Here is a 17,220-nt window from a genome sequence, read left to right on the forward strand (position 1 = left end):
GAAAGTGAAAGTTGTCCAGGCTTGTCTGACTCTTTGTGACCCCAGGAATTCTCCAGGCCAGAATACTGCAGTGGGTAGCCTTTCCCTTCTCCAGGGGATCTTTCCAACCCAGGGATCGAACCCAGGTCTCCCACACTGCAGGCAGATTCTTTACCAGCTGAGCCACAAGGGAAGCCCATTCACTCAAGGGTATGGCGATAACTAGAGAGAGAGATGAAGGGTCCATAGAGAGACAACTGAGAGGGCGCTGTCCTCACTGACATGTATAAGACCCATGAATGACCCATACTTACTCTATGCCAGGCATAGCTATTAGTGTTTTATCCACATTAATCCACTTAATCTCACAACAAATTCATGAGAGGTGGATACTGATATTATATCTACTTTAAGACCAAAAGAGCTTAGACGACTTGCCCAACTATACCCAGCTAATTAGTGGCAGACCTGGAATTCAAACTGTCAGGAGGGCACACTTCTACCCTCTGTGTCATTCAGCCTCTTAGAAAAGTTACATTAACTTGGCCACAAGATGGAAAATAGATACTATTCAGCAATTTTCCACAGGATTAGTAGTATTTTAAAGGTGAAAAACCCATGAACAGGAATAGTTAAGCTACAGTTTTAATTTTATTTTAATACAACATCTTAACAAACTTGCATCCTAAAATTAATTACAAGCCCATGAGTATGACTTCTCTTTTAACTGTATGCCCCCAATTCTCCAAATCGATTTTTAATTTTTGTTTTCAAGATACATACCTGCTTATTAATTTTCTACTATGTTAAATGACCAAAGCCACTTAATCTTTATTTTAATTTATTAAATTTTTAAACAAATATTAATTTATTAAAATTAAATACACATCCTGAATTAATTAAAAGCATTAATACACAATTTAAGTTCCCAATAAAATTTTGTAACATCGTATGTACTGTAACAGGCAATATTTCTGGGTCAGAAGTTTTCATTTCAGTAAATACCATAATGTACTACCCTTGTCTCAAAAAGTATCTTTGAGATTTTTTTTTTTTATTCTGTTAATCAGTGACCTTTCAGCAGAAAGAAAATAACATTTTCCTGAAAATCCTTTGGTAATAAAATGTCATGAAGTAAAGAATCTAGATACACCACAAATACCCTATGTCATCATTATAAACACCTAGGTGGATACCATCTCACATGGCCTCAGAAGAAACTCACAATGTTATGATACAGGAGTGCATGACTCAGGTCTACACAGCATACCACATATGCATATCAGTCCTCTGGCTAGAATCACCCTGAAGAAATAGATGGCATAAATCCAATCCCTCCTATTCCTATACTCATTTGTCAGGACTCACAAAGAAATACATTGATTAAAAAGAGAAGAAAAAATATAAAAAATACCAAAGGCAAACCTGTAAGGTATAGTTGTGTGCAACGCTACTTTATTGCGATGCTTCCAAATCCAAGGAGGATAGCATGCCCCTTTGGGTACACCTGGAGGTCATATGGGAGAGCTGTGATTTTGTGAGTGTGTGTGTATAACTTTGCTACAGATTGCTTTTTTTCTTTATTTCTCCTTTATAATAGAGTGTGCATAATATTAATATTTTGAAACTATAAAATTTGCATAATATTAATATTTTGAAACTATAAAATTGAACAGTAAATGTCATTAAAAATTATTTGCTGTTAAAAAAAAAAAGCAGGCATTTTCTAACAGAATTGAGAACCACCACTTCATAACAACAGAAAACACTCCATAAAAATGGCTAATTTCTACAGACAAACCCTCAGAATATTGGATGGAATCTTAGTGGCATCATCCAAGGACATCTGTCTGGTGCATCAGTTCTCTTTCTAACACCCCCAGTCACGTGCCCTCTTCCTCATCACCTCTTTAGTTCAAATGTTTAAAGAGAAAAGCACAAATCTTTAATGTCTCAATGAAAAGTCATGAAACTACTTCTTTCAGCATCCTCCTTGCCGTGTATGAATAAGAACATATATCAAAATACGCTCTTGAACCAATGCTGAACATATTAAAAGATTTTTGCTGGAAACAGAATAAACATTAAAATATGAATACCAAACCAGTCAACTACAGAGGGGTTTTTTTTTTTTTTTTTAGCTTAAGAGAAGAATTTTTTCCTTGTTTCTCAGATAAATGTACAAAAACAGCTTGGAGACATCTCATACCAGTTGACTCACATAGCTTTTACATGGCAATGTTGCCTCTGCATCCTATGTTAATAATAACTGACAACCTATTTATTTGCTACTGGACAGTAAGGAGATCAAACCAGTCCATCCTAAAGGAAATCAATCCTGAATATTCATTGGAAGGACTGATGCTGAAGCTGAAACTCCAGTACTTTGGCCACCTGATGCAAAGAACTGACTCACTGGAAAAGACTCTGATGCTGGGAAAGATTGAAGGTGGGAGGAGAAGGGGGTGACAGAGGATGATGGCATCACCGACCCTATGGACATGAGTTTGAGCACGTTTCAGGAGGTAGTGAAGGACAGGGAAGCCTGGCAAGATGCATCCCATGGGGTCACAAAGAGTCGATCATAACTGAGCGAAGGAACAACAAAAATTTTAAAAGATCCTTATTGGATATATGTATATGTGTAACTGATTCACTACGCTATACGGCAGAAACTAACACAACATTGTAAATCAACTGTACTCCAAGAAAAAGTAATTTAAAAATAAAAGATCCTTATATTATAAAAACAAGGCAGTTAAAAGATTATTTACTACGTGACACAGGCGCACCTTTGCACGCACGCACATGCACACACTCACACACTCATACATATATGCCAACTGTCCAATACTATTATTTAGGTCCAAGTTCAAGTGAAACCAATACTTCATCCTTTCACTTCACTTTAGATTCCACTGAGAGTCCACCGGGCTTGCAGCTGTCTTCCATTCTGTTCTCTTCTCTAAATATGTGCCTCTGCTCTGTCCTGGGGTTTTGTTGCATTTTTCTTTGTCTATGGGAACCCCCTTCTCCATTCTCCCCCAGTCTGGCACCCTCAACTCCTTTCTCCCGCTTCCTTCCACCCTCTCTCTTTTGCCATCCCTTTTCCTTGACCATCATCTGGACCCAAGGCATTGTTAACCTGTTTGCTCTTGTTTCTGTCTTCAAGAAAGCATGTATCTTCAAGTGGACTATCGGAGCTATGCCATTATTTAAGTTATTTAGCTAAAAGAAAATCTCTCCTCTCTTGAACAAATATTCCCATCCACCAACGCAATACCACAGGATATCCTGTGGGCCGTCACAGTAGCGCCAATAGCATGCAGACTCTCTATGTAACGTACATGGGACTTTACTTTCTTGAGGTGACTTTTAGCCAGTGACCTCTAAAATACATTTAGAGGTCAGTTTACAGGTTTTGGGTAGTTACTTTTCCTGTTAGCTGATCTCTCCCTCACCATGTACCACACCCTCAAAAATGCTTCTTTTAACTCAACTGTGAGGCCTCTTTACTCTGCTTTCCAGGAGGATTTTGCTAAGTTTTACGATGTGGGATTTTTTTAACTGACGAATTATGTAAATAATTATTGTGAAGAAAACTTTAATGGTCCCTCAAATCCCACATATTCAAAAGAATTGTAATAACTTGCTTTTAAAGGGCAATTTCACTTTAAACTATGCTGATTTAAAGATGAATTTGAAGCAAAGAAAGAAATTAATTAGAGGAAATTTTCCATATGAGGTCATCAAGAAAGAACACTTTTCTGAGGCCCTTGACACAGTGACTAGGCAAGTTTGGACAAAAGCTGGACTACAAAACACAGTGGAATTGTAGGCCATTCAAAAAAGAGGAGGTTAAATAACTGTAAAGAAAGAGGTTCTGGATTAAAGCTCTCTAAGATCCCCTCTAGTCTTTTTCTGCCTCTTGAACAAAGAGACTCAGTCAAGCCCTCCAAGCCTGAGACCACAGGACAGGACTTGATGAATTTCTTTAGTTTTAGAAGAAAACCAAGAAACTAGTTGCTCAAATTCTGGTGAAACTGGTGAATTCAAGCTCAGATTTGAGTCTGCCCATGTTTCATAAGGGTAGCCTGCTATTTTTATTATGACACCACTAAATTTACCCAAGCTCTAATAGTAAAACAGGGTAGAGACAATGGCTTTATTTTTACACAATAAAATCTTAAAGATATGCTCTTAATAATGGTTATATTAGTAAAGGAAAAGTGTGTTATGTGATAGGTGTTCTATTTAGGTCTATGCAGATGGCTTAAAGCATTTTTCTATGAGCATTCAGAGATTCACTCTCCTCTTCCTAGATGGAGCCCAGGACAAGTTCAGAACTTTAACAGCTTTCAGAATTCAGAAATGAAAAAGCAAAAAGGAGAAAATGAGACACTAACTACTAAAGCCTTCAGGAAGCAATGGATAACCAGAATAGCTCTATAGCTAGTAAGTAAATTGAATCTGCCAAAACTCTTCCCACAAAGAAAACTCAAGGCTCAGATGACTTCACTGGCAAGTTCTATCAAACATTAAAGAAGAAATAATATGAATTCTACATAATTCTTCCAAAAAAATTGAGGAGGAGATACTTCCCAACTAATTCTAAAAGCCAGCATTTTCCTGATATTAAACCAGATGAAGACATTCAAAAAAAAAAAAGGAAAGAAACTACAGACTAATATGTCTCATGAGCATAGATACAAATTTTAAAACAAAATTTTAGCATATCAAATCCAACAACATATATCAAGTGTGGTTCTCCCAGGAATGCAAAGTTGGCTTAACACTTTTTAAAAGCAAATGATGTAATTCACTATAATAGAAAACTCAAAAGGAAAACCCATATGATAATTTCAATGGCTGCCCTAAAAAGCATTTGACAAAAATCCAACATTCATTCCCAATAAGCAAATAAAAAGAAATTCTCTCAACTTAATAAAGGCCATGGAAGAAAGGCAAGAAGGATGGGTATTACAGCTAACACCATAATGATGAAAGACTAAATGCTTTCCTCTAAGATCAGGAATAAGACAAAGATGTTCACTCATCACTTTTATGTAGTACTTTGCTAGATGTCAGGTCAGCACAATAAGGAAAGAAAAGGCATCTAAAGTGGAAAGGAGGAATTAAAACTGTATTTATTCACCCATGACATAATTGTCCACAGAGAAAATCCAATGAATTTACCAAAAAAGTTATAGATTAATTTTATGAATTTAGCAAGCTTTTAGGACACAGCATCAGTGTACAAAAATCTATCGTGATCTTCACATATCTGCAACAAACAATAGGAAATTGAATTTTAGAGAAAAACACTATAAATAGTGGCCTTAAAAATAGTGGCCATATAAATATGATAAAAGATGAGCAAAATTTCAATAATGAAAGTTGCAAAACAATGCTGAGAGAAATTACAACTCTGAACTAACAGATACCCTGAGTTCATGTGTTGGAAGACTCACTGTTGTTAAGAAGTCAATTCTCCCCAAATTGGTCTAGAGGCTACACAACCCAATCAAAATCCCAAAAGAACCTTTTTGTAGAAATTGACAAAGTAAATCTAAAATTCACATTAAAAATACAAAGGACCTAGAATAGTTCATATAATTTGGAAAAAGAAGAAAAAAGTTAAAGGCTAAAGCTGATTTCAAGACTTATCATAAATTTACCAAATTCAAACAGTATACCACTGGTGTAAAATAGGCAGTAGATCAACGGAATAAAATAGAGAAATAAACCCACACCTACAAGGAAAGATAATATGCAAGGAGGAAAGGTAATTCAGTGAAGAAAGTATAATTTTTCAAAAAATGGTGTGGCAACAACTGGATATCCTATGTAAAACAATGAACTTCAATTTATGCTTCACAATATCCAAAAAGTGAACTGGAAAGGAATCATAGGCCTAAATGTAGAATCTAAAACTACCAGAAGAAAATATACAATAAAATCTTTGTGACCTTGAGTCAGGCAAAGACTTCTTAGATGCAAGAAAGACATGATACATATGTTTTTAAATTAATGCATGGGTCTATAAAAATGAAAACCTCCACTCTTTGAAAAATAATGTGCAAAGAATGAAAAAAAAATTACATACTGGGGGCAAATATTTCCAATTCATATATCTGATCAAGGACTTGAATCCAGAATAAAAGACTCATCAAACTCAGTGATAATTTTTTAATCTAATGTTTTAAAGTGGGCAAAAATTTTGAACAGACGTGTCACCAAAAAAAAAAAAAAAAGATATGGATAGCAGATAAGCATACATAAAGATGCTCAACACCATTAGTCTTTAGAGAAATGCAAATTAAAACCACAAGACACCACTCCACATCTATGAGAGCTGTGACCATACCACCTGCTGGTGAGCATGCCAAGGAGCTGAGACCCTCACACATTGCTAATGGGAGTGTAAAATGGTAAAATTACTGTGGAAAGCAGTTGGACCATTTCTTAAAAAGTTAAACACCTGCTTACCACATGACCTGACCATTTCACGCTCAGGTATTTAAGCAAGAGCAGTGAAAGTTTATGCCTCTTCAAAGATGCGTGATCTGAATGTCCACAGTAGCCTTACTTATAATAACCAAAACCTGGACACAACCCAAATGTCCATCAACAAGTGAAGGAACAAACAAGCTGTTGTATATCCATGCAGTAGAATACTGTTTGCAACAAAATGAAAGAAATAATTGATAACCTGCAACAGGGATGAATCTCAAATAATCATGCTGAGTGAAAGAAGCCAGAACAAGAAAAGTCAAAAGAGAGAAAAAGAAAAGAAAAAAAAGTGTTTTCTTAAAAAACAAGACAGGGGGAAAACTACTAGGTATCATTCTAGATTATTCACTATAAATGCAAACAGTTCTACCACCCATCCTTATTTTATATAAACATGCCAAATAAGCTGATCAGTTTTCTAATAACACCTTCCCATCCCTGAATAAGGGCTTCAGCTGATGGTTCAGCTGGTAAAGAATCCACCTGCAACGCAGGAGACCCTGGTTCGATTCCTGGGTTGGGAAGATCCGCCGGAGAAGGGATAGGCTACCCACTCCATTATTTTTGGGCTTCTCTTGTAGCTCAGCTGGTAAAGAATCTGCCTGCAATGCGGGAGCTGGTTCGATTCTTGGGTCAGGAAGATCCCCTGGAGAAGGGCAAGGCTACTCACTCCAGTATTCTGGCCTGGAGAATTCCATGGACATAGTCCATGGGGTCATAAAGAGTCGACAAGACTGAGCAACTTTCACTTTCACCCCTGAATTAAAACTGGAAAAACAGAACATGATTCCTCACAGTTGTAAAGCACTCTAGGATCTATTATTTTGCTGTTAAGTCACTAAACCATGTCCAACTCTTTGCAGCCCCATGGACTGCAGAACATCAGGCTCCTCGGTTCTCTACTATCTCCCAGAGCTTGCTGACATTCAAGGCCATCAAGTCTAGAGACTAACCCAGAGTTAATAGATAGTTCTTACTACTTGACTGACACACCCGTACATTCTCCAGACCCTGGAAGTGTGCAGGTGATCATTTGCCACTTATATTGCAATAGAAATTTGACTCAGATTTGGATCAACACATTAACTTTTTCTTTAAAAGTCTTAGGGAGCAAAAATGCATATAATTTCAAGAGTTTTGATTTAATCCACAAGGACAGCTGTGGTCATGTCAGCAAGTCCTGTACTCAATTTGTGAGCTGCATCAGAATTTTATGTGGAGTTTGCAGACGTAACATGGATCCTGTGCAGACGTACTGCAGTAGGTAGAATTTTAAGGTGTCCCCCATGGTATCCATCTGGTTTACTCCCATAATTATGTCATGTTCCATGACAAAAGGGATTTTGCACATGTAATTAAGGTTACTACTCAGTTAACTTGAATATGAATAGATTATCCAGGAGAGTTTAAGCTAATCCCAGGGGCCCTTTAAAAACAGAGTTTCTCTGGCTAGTTGCAGAAGGGAAGTCATGGAGATTTGGATATGAGAGAGGTTCTCTGCCACTGAGATGAAGGGGGCCATGTGACAAGGACCTGTGAGCAGGCTTTAGGGACTGAGAACAGTCACTGGTCAACAGCAGGACCACGGGGTCCTCAGTCCAACAGCCACAAAGGAGTCAATTCTACCAACAACTGGAAGGAGTTTGGAAGCAGATTGCTCCTGTGAGCCTTCAGCTAACAGCCCAGTCTATCTGACACCTCGATTTCAACCTTGTCAGATCCTAAGTTGCAAATCTAGTTGAACCTACCAAAATTACTTTTGACTACAGAACTGTGAAATAATAAAACAGTATTGTCTTATGCTGCTAAGTTTGATCATTTTTTCCACAGCAATAGAAAATGAATACACCTTCTGAACCACATCTCTGGAAAGTGATGCACAAAAATTTACATTTAACAAGCTCCCAATTCTTTTTTATGCAGAGTAACATTTAAGTCCAACTGAACTAGAAGAACATGATCACAGAAATGAAACAGATGTTTCTGAACTCGTCTTTCAAAGCTTGAGAGGCCAAACCCATTTAAAATTTGAATACCGTTTTAATTAATTTCTTGATGATGACATTTCTCCCCATTACCATGATGAAGGAAACACTTAAGATCATTTAATCCATCTTCCAGCCTCTAATCAAGGCTGAACTATATTCTGGTCAAAATCCATTCTTTTTATTTTCAGATCTTTAGTACACAGACTCACTGTCAATAATATGATCCAGTGCACATCATCACTTTCCTATCTGCACATGCTACCTTCAGAGGACCTTGAAATTCTCCTTAATGTCATTTAAGTCAGTCTTGTCTTGCAAGATCTTGAAAAACATAGTTAACAGCTGGTCATGTTCCTTTTATAAATATGTTATGTCCTTTATTTCCTATGTGGACTGTTGTAGCGATGTGCCCATTCTGAAGTCAACTGTGATTGGTCCAGATTGAGGCTATATATAGTCTCCACCGATAATCATATAAAAGGTGGGCATGCAATCCAGTTCTGAGCAAAAAGACCTAGAATAAAGCCTCTGGAATGATCGCTGGGAGGATTTTCCTCCTTGGTAAAAAGGGAGATGTGTGAAAACATTTACCACTTGTTCCCTTCTAAAAATCACAAACAAAATTATACAGATGCCAAATCCATGTAGTACTCATATCAGAACTCCTTTCCCCAATCTTTGCTGCACATCCTCCTCAGAAATGTTGGGCCACATGTAATATAACAGAAATAATTCTGCATATAACACATCCAGAAACACAAGATAACTGAAACTGCTGAAGTCGTCTGATGTCAGGATGATCTAGATAGGAAATATGAAGAGCACCTTAGTCCTTAATGACTGATGAGCTGCCAAACTGACCCTGGAATCTCAAAGTGCCCTATTAAATGAGATTTAAAACCTCCTTCCTATTGAAGACATTTTTAGTTGGTGTTTTGATGCTTCCTTATAACCAGTATAGTCTAACCCACTTTCATATCACTTAACATCCCCAGAAAACTGACGGACATACTTGATGTACAGGAGTTATCTTCAGTCCCTTTTTTTGACCTGTTCCTCAAACTCAGCATCCCCAAGATCCTCTAAGGATCAGCAAGGTGGCCCTCTGCCAGGTTAAGATATCAGACATGGGTAGTCCAGAGGAAGTAGTGACTGCCACCTCTCTGTCTCATAAAATTTCCCCAGAACCAGCAGGCACCAGTGCTGAGCTCAGACTCAAATCCCCAGAAACACTTTCTGAAGGTGACTTCAAAGTAGACCATTAAGGACATGGCAAATTGGAGCAAACCTGAACTCCACCCAGAAGAGAACAAGTTGGATAGGACGAACCCCAACCAAGTGACTAAAGGAATTGCTTCAGTTCCTCTAGGCTAGGCGAGACCAAGGCAGGGAACTGACAACCAAGACCCTTTTGACTGCTACCTGCCAACCCAAGAAGATGTTCCCAGAGCTGTTTGACAGCAGGCAAACCAGATTTCCAAGGAAGAGAAAGGTTCCACTTTTCTTTTTTTTTTTTGGCAAACAAACTTCAGTGAACATGAGGAGAATACACAACATCAGCATGCAGTAAATATGAGACTGGAAGGAAGGTGGACCTGAGAGGCATTAATATGAAAGGCTCAATGGCAAGCTGAAAATAGCCTAAGAAAATAGCCTTTCCTTTGGTGAACTTGCCACGATCTGGAGCCTTGGTTTTGACTCTACCTGCTCAGAATCAGATTCTTTTGGCACAGCACACCTGCAAATGCTGAGATACCAAGGGGACATTTCATGCAAAGATAGGCAAAGTAAAGGACAGAAATGGTATAGACCTAACAGAAGCAGAAGATATTAAGAAGAGGTGGCAAGAATACACAGAAGAATTATACAAAAGAGATCTTCATGACCCAGATAATCACGATGGTGTGACCACTCACCTAGAGCCAGACATCCTGGAATGTGAAGTCAAGTGGGCCTTAGAAAGCATCACTAAGAACAAAGCTAGTGGAGGTGATGGAATTCCAGCTGAGCTATTTCAAATCCTGAAAGATGATGCTGTGAAAGTGCTGCACTCAATATGCCAGCAAATTTTGAAAACTCAGCAGTGGCCACGGGACTGGAAAAGGTCAGTTTTCATTCCAATCCCAAAGAAAGGCAATGCCAAAGAATGCTCAAACTACCACACAACTGCACTCGTTTCACACACTAGCAAAGTAATACTCAAAATTCTCCAAGCCAGGCTTCAACAGTGCGTGAACAGTGAACTTCCAGATGTTCAAGCTGGTTTTAGAAAAGGCAGAGGAACCAGAGATCAAATTGCCAACATCCGCTGGATCATCGAAAAAGCAAGAGAGTTCCAGAAAAAAATATCTACTTCTGCTTTACTGACTATGCCAAAGCCTTTGACTGTGTGGATCACTATAAACTGTGAAAAATTCTGAAAGAGATGGGAATACCAGACCACCTGACCTGCCTCTTGAGAAATCTGTACGCAGGTCAAGAAGCAACAGTTAGAACTGGACATGGAATAATAGACTGGTTCCAAATAGGGATAGGAGTACGTCAAGGCTGTATATTGTCACCCTGCTTAATTAACTTATATGCAGAGTACATCATGAGAAACACTGGGCTGGATGAAGCACAAGCTGGAATCAAGATTGCCAGGAGAAATATCAATAACTTCAGATATGCAGATAACACCACCCTTATGGCAGAAAGTGAAGACGAACAAAAGAGCCTCTTGATGAAAGTGAAAGAGGAGAGTGAAAAAGGTGGCTTAAAGCTCAACATTCAGAAAACTAAGATCATGGCATCTGGTCCCATCACTTCATGGCAAATAGATGGGGAAACAATGGAAACAGTGAGAGACCTTGTTTTGGGGGGCTCAAAAATCACTGCAGATGGTGACTGCAGCCATGAAAGACGCTTCTCCTTGGAAGAAAAGTTATGACCAACCTAGATAGCATATTAAAAAAGCAGAGACATAACTTTGCCAACAAAGGTTTGTCTAGTCAAGGCTATGACTTTTCCAGTAGTCATGTAAGAGTTGGACTACAAGGAAAGCTGAGCACCAAAGAAATGATGCTTTTGGACTGTGGTGTTGGAGAAGACTCTTGAGAGTCCATTGGACTGCAAGGGGATCCAACAAGTCCATCCTAAAGGAAATCAGTCCTGAATATTCATTGGAAGGACTGATGCTGAAGCTGAAACTCCAATACTTTGGCTACCTGATGCAAAGAGCTGACTCCTTGGAAAAGACCCTGATGCTGGGAAAGATTGAAGGTGGAAGGAGAAGGGGATGACAGAGGATGGGATGGTTGGATGGTATCACTGACTCAATCAATGGACATGAGTTTGAGTAAGCTCCAGGAGTTGGTGATGGATAGGGAAGTCTGGCCTACTGCAGTCCACGGGGTCACAAAAAGTTGGACACGACTGAGAGACTGAACTGAACTGATGTGAAGAACACAACTGACACGTGGATATCAATATCCAACTAGATATAATCAATACATTTCTTATTACAGGCACCTCTATGAAAGATCAAATAATAAACGAAATGTGGCTGCACAGGCATGAAATCCGAACAAAGAGAATTCATTGATGACTCAGAATTTTAGAGGAACAAGCATCCATCACATGGATTGGAAAGTTACAAGAATTGAAGTTTCCATGCCAGTCTTCTTGTGCAGTTCTTAGGCAGCCCATCCAAAATTTCTTCTAAGATTGTCCCCTATGCCCTATGTAGGTTTCAGTCTGATCAACCATCTGCCATCTGACTGGCAAATTATTAACTTTTAAATATATTACTTCTTCAGTTAGTTTATAGTTAAGTCTCACCAAATCTGGAAGAACCATTCTGATATGTCTATCTCTCTGCTCTATGTTGATTTTATACTTTCCCTTGGGAGCCAAGCCTGTCTCCAAGTTCTATGCATAATACATGTAGGTTATCTCCTGGGCACCTCCTAAATACCACCCAAAAAAAAAAAAAAAACAACAACACTACACGTACCAATAGCAGAGGAGAAGGGGACGACAGAGGATGAGATGATTGGATGGCATCACTGATTATCAATAGACGTGAGTTTGAGCAAACTTCGGGAGATAGGGAAGGACAGGGAAGACTGGCATGCTGCAGCCCATGGGGTTACAAAGAGTCAGACACGACTGAGAGACTAAGCAGTAACAGCCACATGGATGTGGTACTCACAGTGGAATTCCTTTGTTTAACCCATGCTCCAGCATCAGCCTCAGAGAAGTTGGACCACACATGCAGATAAACAACTCAAACACAATCTTCTCAACAGAACATGCAACAAGGAACCCTGGAACCATCTATGGCCGCCATTCCCCTGACACTCACCCCTATGTTCTTTCAGTTAGTCCTTAAAAATATCCCCACCCCCATCCAACTACTTTAGTCATGTCATCCCTCCCGACTCCACCCACCCTCCATGCTGACACCAGCACACACAGGTAAGTACACCACAGATGCATGTGCTCAAAGTCTTGCTCAGTATAACCTCAACTCCCTTGTCTTCTCTGGGAGAGAAATTCGTACAATCCTATTTGATTTCAGTTTACATGCAGCAATGACAAGAATTTCCATCACTGGGTGCATCACGAAAGCTTTTTGGCTATAACAACACATGCACCTGGATACCTAAACATACCTCTCTTCTCCCCAAAACAATAGGCTTTCTCAAAAAAAGAAAAAAACTTTGTCTCAAAGTCTCACTATTACACAGACCCAAGACTTGATCTCCTAAAAGGAACATTAAAAAAGGCCATTGAGCCCTCCAGTGGCAAAATTATGAAAATGTTATGATGCACCCTAGAGGACTCTCCTAAAGACCGGTGAAAACAGAACAGACAAACTGAAGACAGCTCATAGACTTGAGGTTTTCAAGTTCCTGAACTTTCTGTAAGCACAGTCAGTCCAGTGGACGATGGTAACCATTGTCCAAGCATTCACCAGTGGCAGGAAAAATCTCTTCCAGGTCACGTCCATTACAGAAAAATCCTCACAAATGTATTTACTGTGTCCTAAGACATTTATTTTCATAGCTGTAGGTTTCAATAAAGAGTTTAGTTAAAGCTATTGTCCCAAGCATATCTGATGAGTTTATGTCTGGATTTGAATTATAAGATGAGAAAATCAATCATAAAATACCAACAGTAGTCACTCCTACATGTCTGTAATCAAAGACCAAATGTTTTTATTCAGAGAAATTATCTGGCTTGGGCTAAAGATCTTCAATGAATTTCCTAATAATTATTACCTTTTCCCATTGGCACTTCCCTGCATTGAGGGACACAGATGACTGGTTACATATTGTCTTTTGATGATTTTTGGTGGTTGGTCAAGACAGATGACCTCTTCTCTTGTGAGGCTCCTAACATTTGATTGTACCACATTTTCTCCCTCTTCATTGTAGTCACTAAGCCAGGAGCCCAAGGAATTGAATATTTTGAGCACAGGCTTAGAGTCTTATCTCCATCTCGTTATCTCATCCACTCAGTTACACACTAATTCACAACCATCCAATAAATATTTATTGGGTGCCATAAGTTTCTATCCTCCTGAAGTATAGACTCTTCATGGAGTGAAGACTCCAAGAGTGTAGACTCATTTAATCATATATTTACAAAAAAAGTTATAAGAAGGAAAATCACCAACAGCCTTGAGAATACACATCAGTGAGAACCCAACATAGTCTGAGAAACAGAAAAGATCTTTTTTTGAGAATCTAGTATTGAAAAGAGATATGAAAGAACAAGAGGAGTTAATTAGGCAAAGATGAATAACAAGGAGAAGGCTGTTTCATAAAAGATGAGCATGTGCCGAGGCCCTGAGTTACAAATGCCATGAGTCAGGGTTCAGCGGAAGACAACGCTGGTGAGTCCCTGGATGGCTGCATTAGCCTCCTCATCTCTCTGTTTACACTATCATCTATCCCTAGCCTGTTCTCAACCCAGCAGACATAATGATTCCTTTAAAATCTAAGTCAGGTCCTGTCACTGGTTCACCCAAGCCCTCTAATGCTTCACATTTCAACCCTTGGAAAAGCCAGAAGTGCTCACAGAGAACTACAAGACCCTCCAGGAGTCAGCCCGGTGCTATCTCCATGCCCACTCCACCACCAACTCCCCTCCCACACTCACGCCTCCAGCCACCTGGCTCCTCCATGTCCCCAGCACACCCAGAAAGAAAGTCTAGTCACTCAGCGTGTCTGGCTCTTTGCGACCCCATGGACAGTAGCCTACCAGACTCTTCCGTCCATTGGGTTTTCCAGGCAAGAATACTGGAGTGCGTTGCCATTTCCTTCTCCAGAGGATCTTCCCCAGGGATCGAACCCGGGGCTCCCACATGGCAGGCAGATGCTTTACTGTCTGGGCCACCGGAGAAGTCCACATGTACCCATGTCAAGGCCTTTGCTCTGGCCCCTCCCTCCAGCCTGCCCTACTCTTCCCCTGGATACCTGCATGGCTGAAGCCCTTATACCCTTCACATCTTTGTTCCAATCTCATTTCTTCAATGAAGCCCACCCTGTCCACCCAATTTAAAAATGAAAACCCTTTTGCCCTTGTTGCTGTTGAGTCACCACGTCCTATCTGACTCTTTCGCAACCCCATGAACTATGGAGCCCACCAGGCTCCTCTGTCCATGGAATTCTCCTGGCAAGAACACTGGAGTGCGTTGCCATTTCCTCCTCCGGGGGATCTTCTTGACCCGGTGATCGAACCGCATCTCCTGCATTGGCAGGGGGAGTCTTTACCATCTGAGCCACCAGGGAAGCCCTCACCACATTCTGCCTTTCTTTTCACTGTGGCAGTCATCAGCTCCTAACATTCTGCTGCTCACCTTGTGTGATCCCATCTGCTCCCTTCATTTCATCCACCACCCACATGCGGGATCTCAAAACCACCACTCCCTCAGGGTATAATGTGATGACCTCAGAAAGACTTAAACACAGGTACCCAGATCCCTGATAGCTCAGCTTCTTTAGGAGCTCATTGGCACCAAAGCCCGAAGTCAGCCTTCCCTCACCACAGGCTTCACCTCCCCCTGCATTCACGTCTCTAATCACATAAGAATTCAAGTGGTTCCTCCACTATGAAGCTTTGGCAGCTCCTTAGAAGCCCCTCTGGCATCTCAGATCTAATGAGCATCAGATTTACTGACTCTACCTCTTAAACATTTCTTGCCTGCACCAGTGTCTCAGTCTGGTTCCCCTTATCTTGTCCCTTCACTATCCCAGGAGCATCTGAAATTCTACCAAGGGCAACATCTACATTATGGCCACTCAAACTGCCACAGAAAGATACAATTTTCAGCTAGTTCAGTTCAGTTCAGTTCAGTTGTTCAGTCCTGTCTGACTCTTTGCAACCCCATGAACTGCAGCACGCTAGGCTTCCCTGTCCATCACCAACTCCCGGAGTTTACCCAAACTCACGTCCACTGAGTCGGTGATGCCATCCAACCAACTCATCCTTTGTCGTCCCCTTCTCCTCCTGCCTTCAATCTTTCCCAGCATCAGGGTCTTTTCTGATGAGTCAGCTATTTGCATCAGGTGGCCAAAGTATTGGAGTTTCAGCTTCAGCATCAGTCCTTCCAATGAACACCCAGGACTGATCTCCTTTAGGATGGACTGGTTCAGCTAGTTCCTCCTTTCCTTAAAAGTCTTCAGAAGCAAAAGCTTGAACTGTTAAAGCCTCCATGACCTAGTTTCTCCCCAGTCTCAACAATGACAATCCCTGTAATTAAAAGTCAACATTCAGACCTGAGCCTTAAGGGAATTAGCCTTAAACATCATACCTTGTGTACATAAGAGACACTGCATAGAGGAGACATGATGCTACTCTGGTGTCCACACGCAAGTTCAGGGATGACAGAGCCACCGTTAAGGTGGGCTCTCCAAAGGCCCAGAGCTGAGAGCAGGTTTGGGCTGAGTATCAAGATCAAGGCTGAATTTCAGTGCATCCCTACACTTGAGGCTATAATTTTCAGTCTATTTCTCTGTCTCTGCTACCACACTATGGACCCTTTGAGGGTGGATGCTCTAGAGTAGCTACATAGGATAGTGTTTGACAAATAGTGAATATTCCCAAAAAAGTGTTTTAATATGGCCTATCAAATCAGTTTTAAACTGGCCTATCAAATCAGTGCAGGCTCAGTTTGGGGAGATATCTGTTTGCTGCATGTACCTAGGCAGGCTCAAATTCAGTCATGCATCCTGAATTCTTAGCAGCACACCATCTTACACTTCAAAATACTAATACTTATATTCTAGCCAGTTAAATCCTAGTATTTCCTTATTTGTTGTGTATACACACACACACACACACACTTGCTCTTTCGTTCCTGTTAAGGAGCACGTGTTAGAAAACTAATAGGATGTTTCATTCTATAAATTTTATTTACTGTATTTTATTTGAAACCAGCCAGATACTTCATTTTTTTCCCTTTCTTTGGGAGGGGGCATTTTGTTCTTATTTACAGATTCTTGGTTGGAATTCACAAAAGGAGGTGCTATAATATAATATTATACATTTTCTAACTGTCAAATGATGCAAATGTTAACAGTTTGAAAAATCAAAATGGTTATACTTCCATGAACTGCAAAATGTAAAACACAGTCTCACAGTCGCACGTCAGGAAAGAATTTTAAATTTTACTGTACCATCTTTGAGCTATAATTAACCATTTTTTATGAAACTTTACATAAGGTGCTGCTCTGGGCACTGCCATCAATTA

The 17,220-nt window shown here is 40.0% G+C and overlaps 1 protein-coding gene across 10 annotated transcripts in view; it reads right to left on the bottom strand.

Moving 5' to 3' along the window:
• The window catches only part of MCTP1 (multiple C2 and transmembrane domain containing 1), a 560,075-nt gene that overhangs the window by 501,372 nt on the left and 41,483 nt on the right, over window positions 1-17,220 (bottom strand). The window lies entirely within an intron of this gene.

Source organism: Cervus elaphus, chromosome 9, assembly GCF_910594005.1.
Source record: "Cervus elaphus chromosome 9, mCerEla1.1, whole genome shotgun sequence".
NCBI classification, from domain to species: domain Eukaryota; kingdom Metazoa; phylum Chordata; class Mammalia; order Artiodactyla; family Cervidae; genus Cervus; species Cervus elaphus.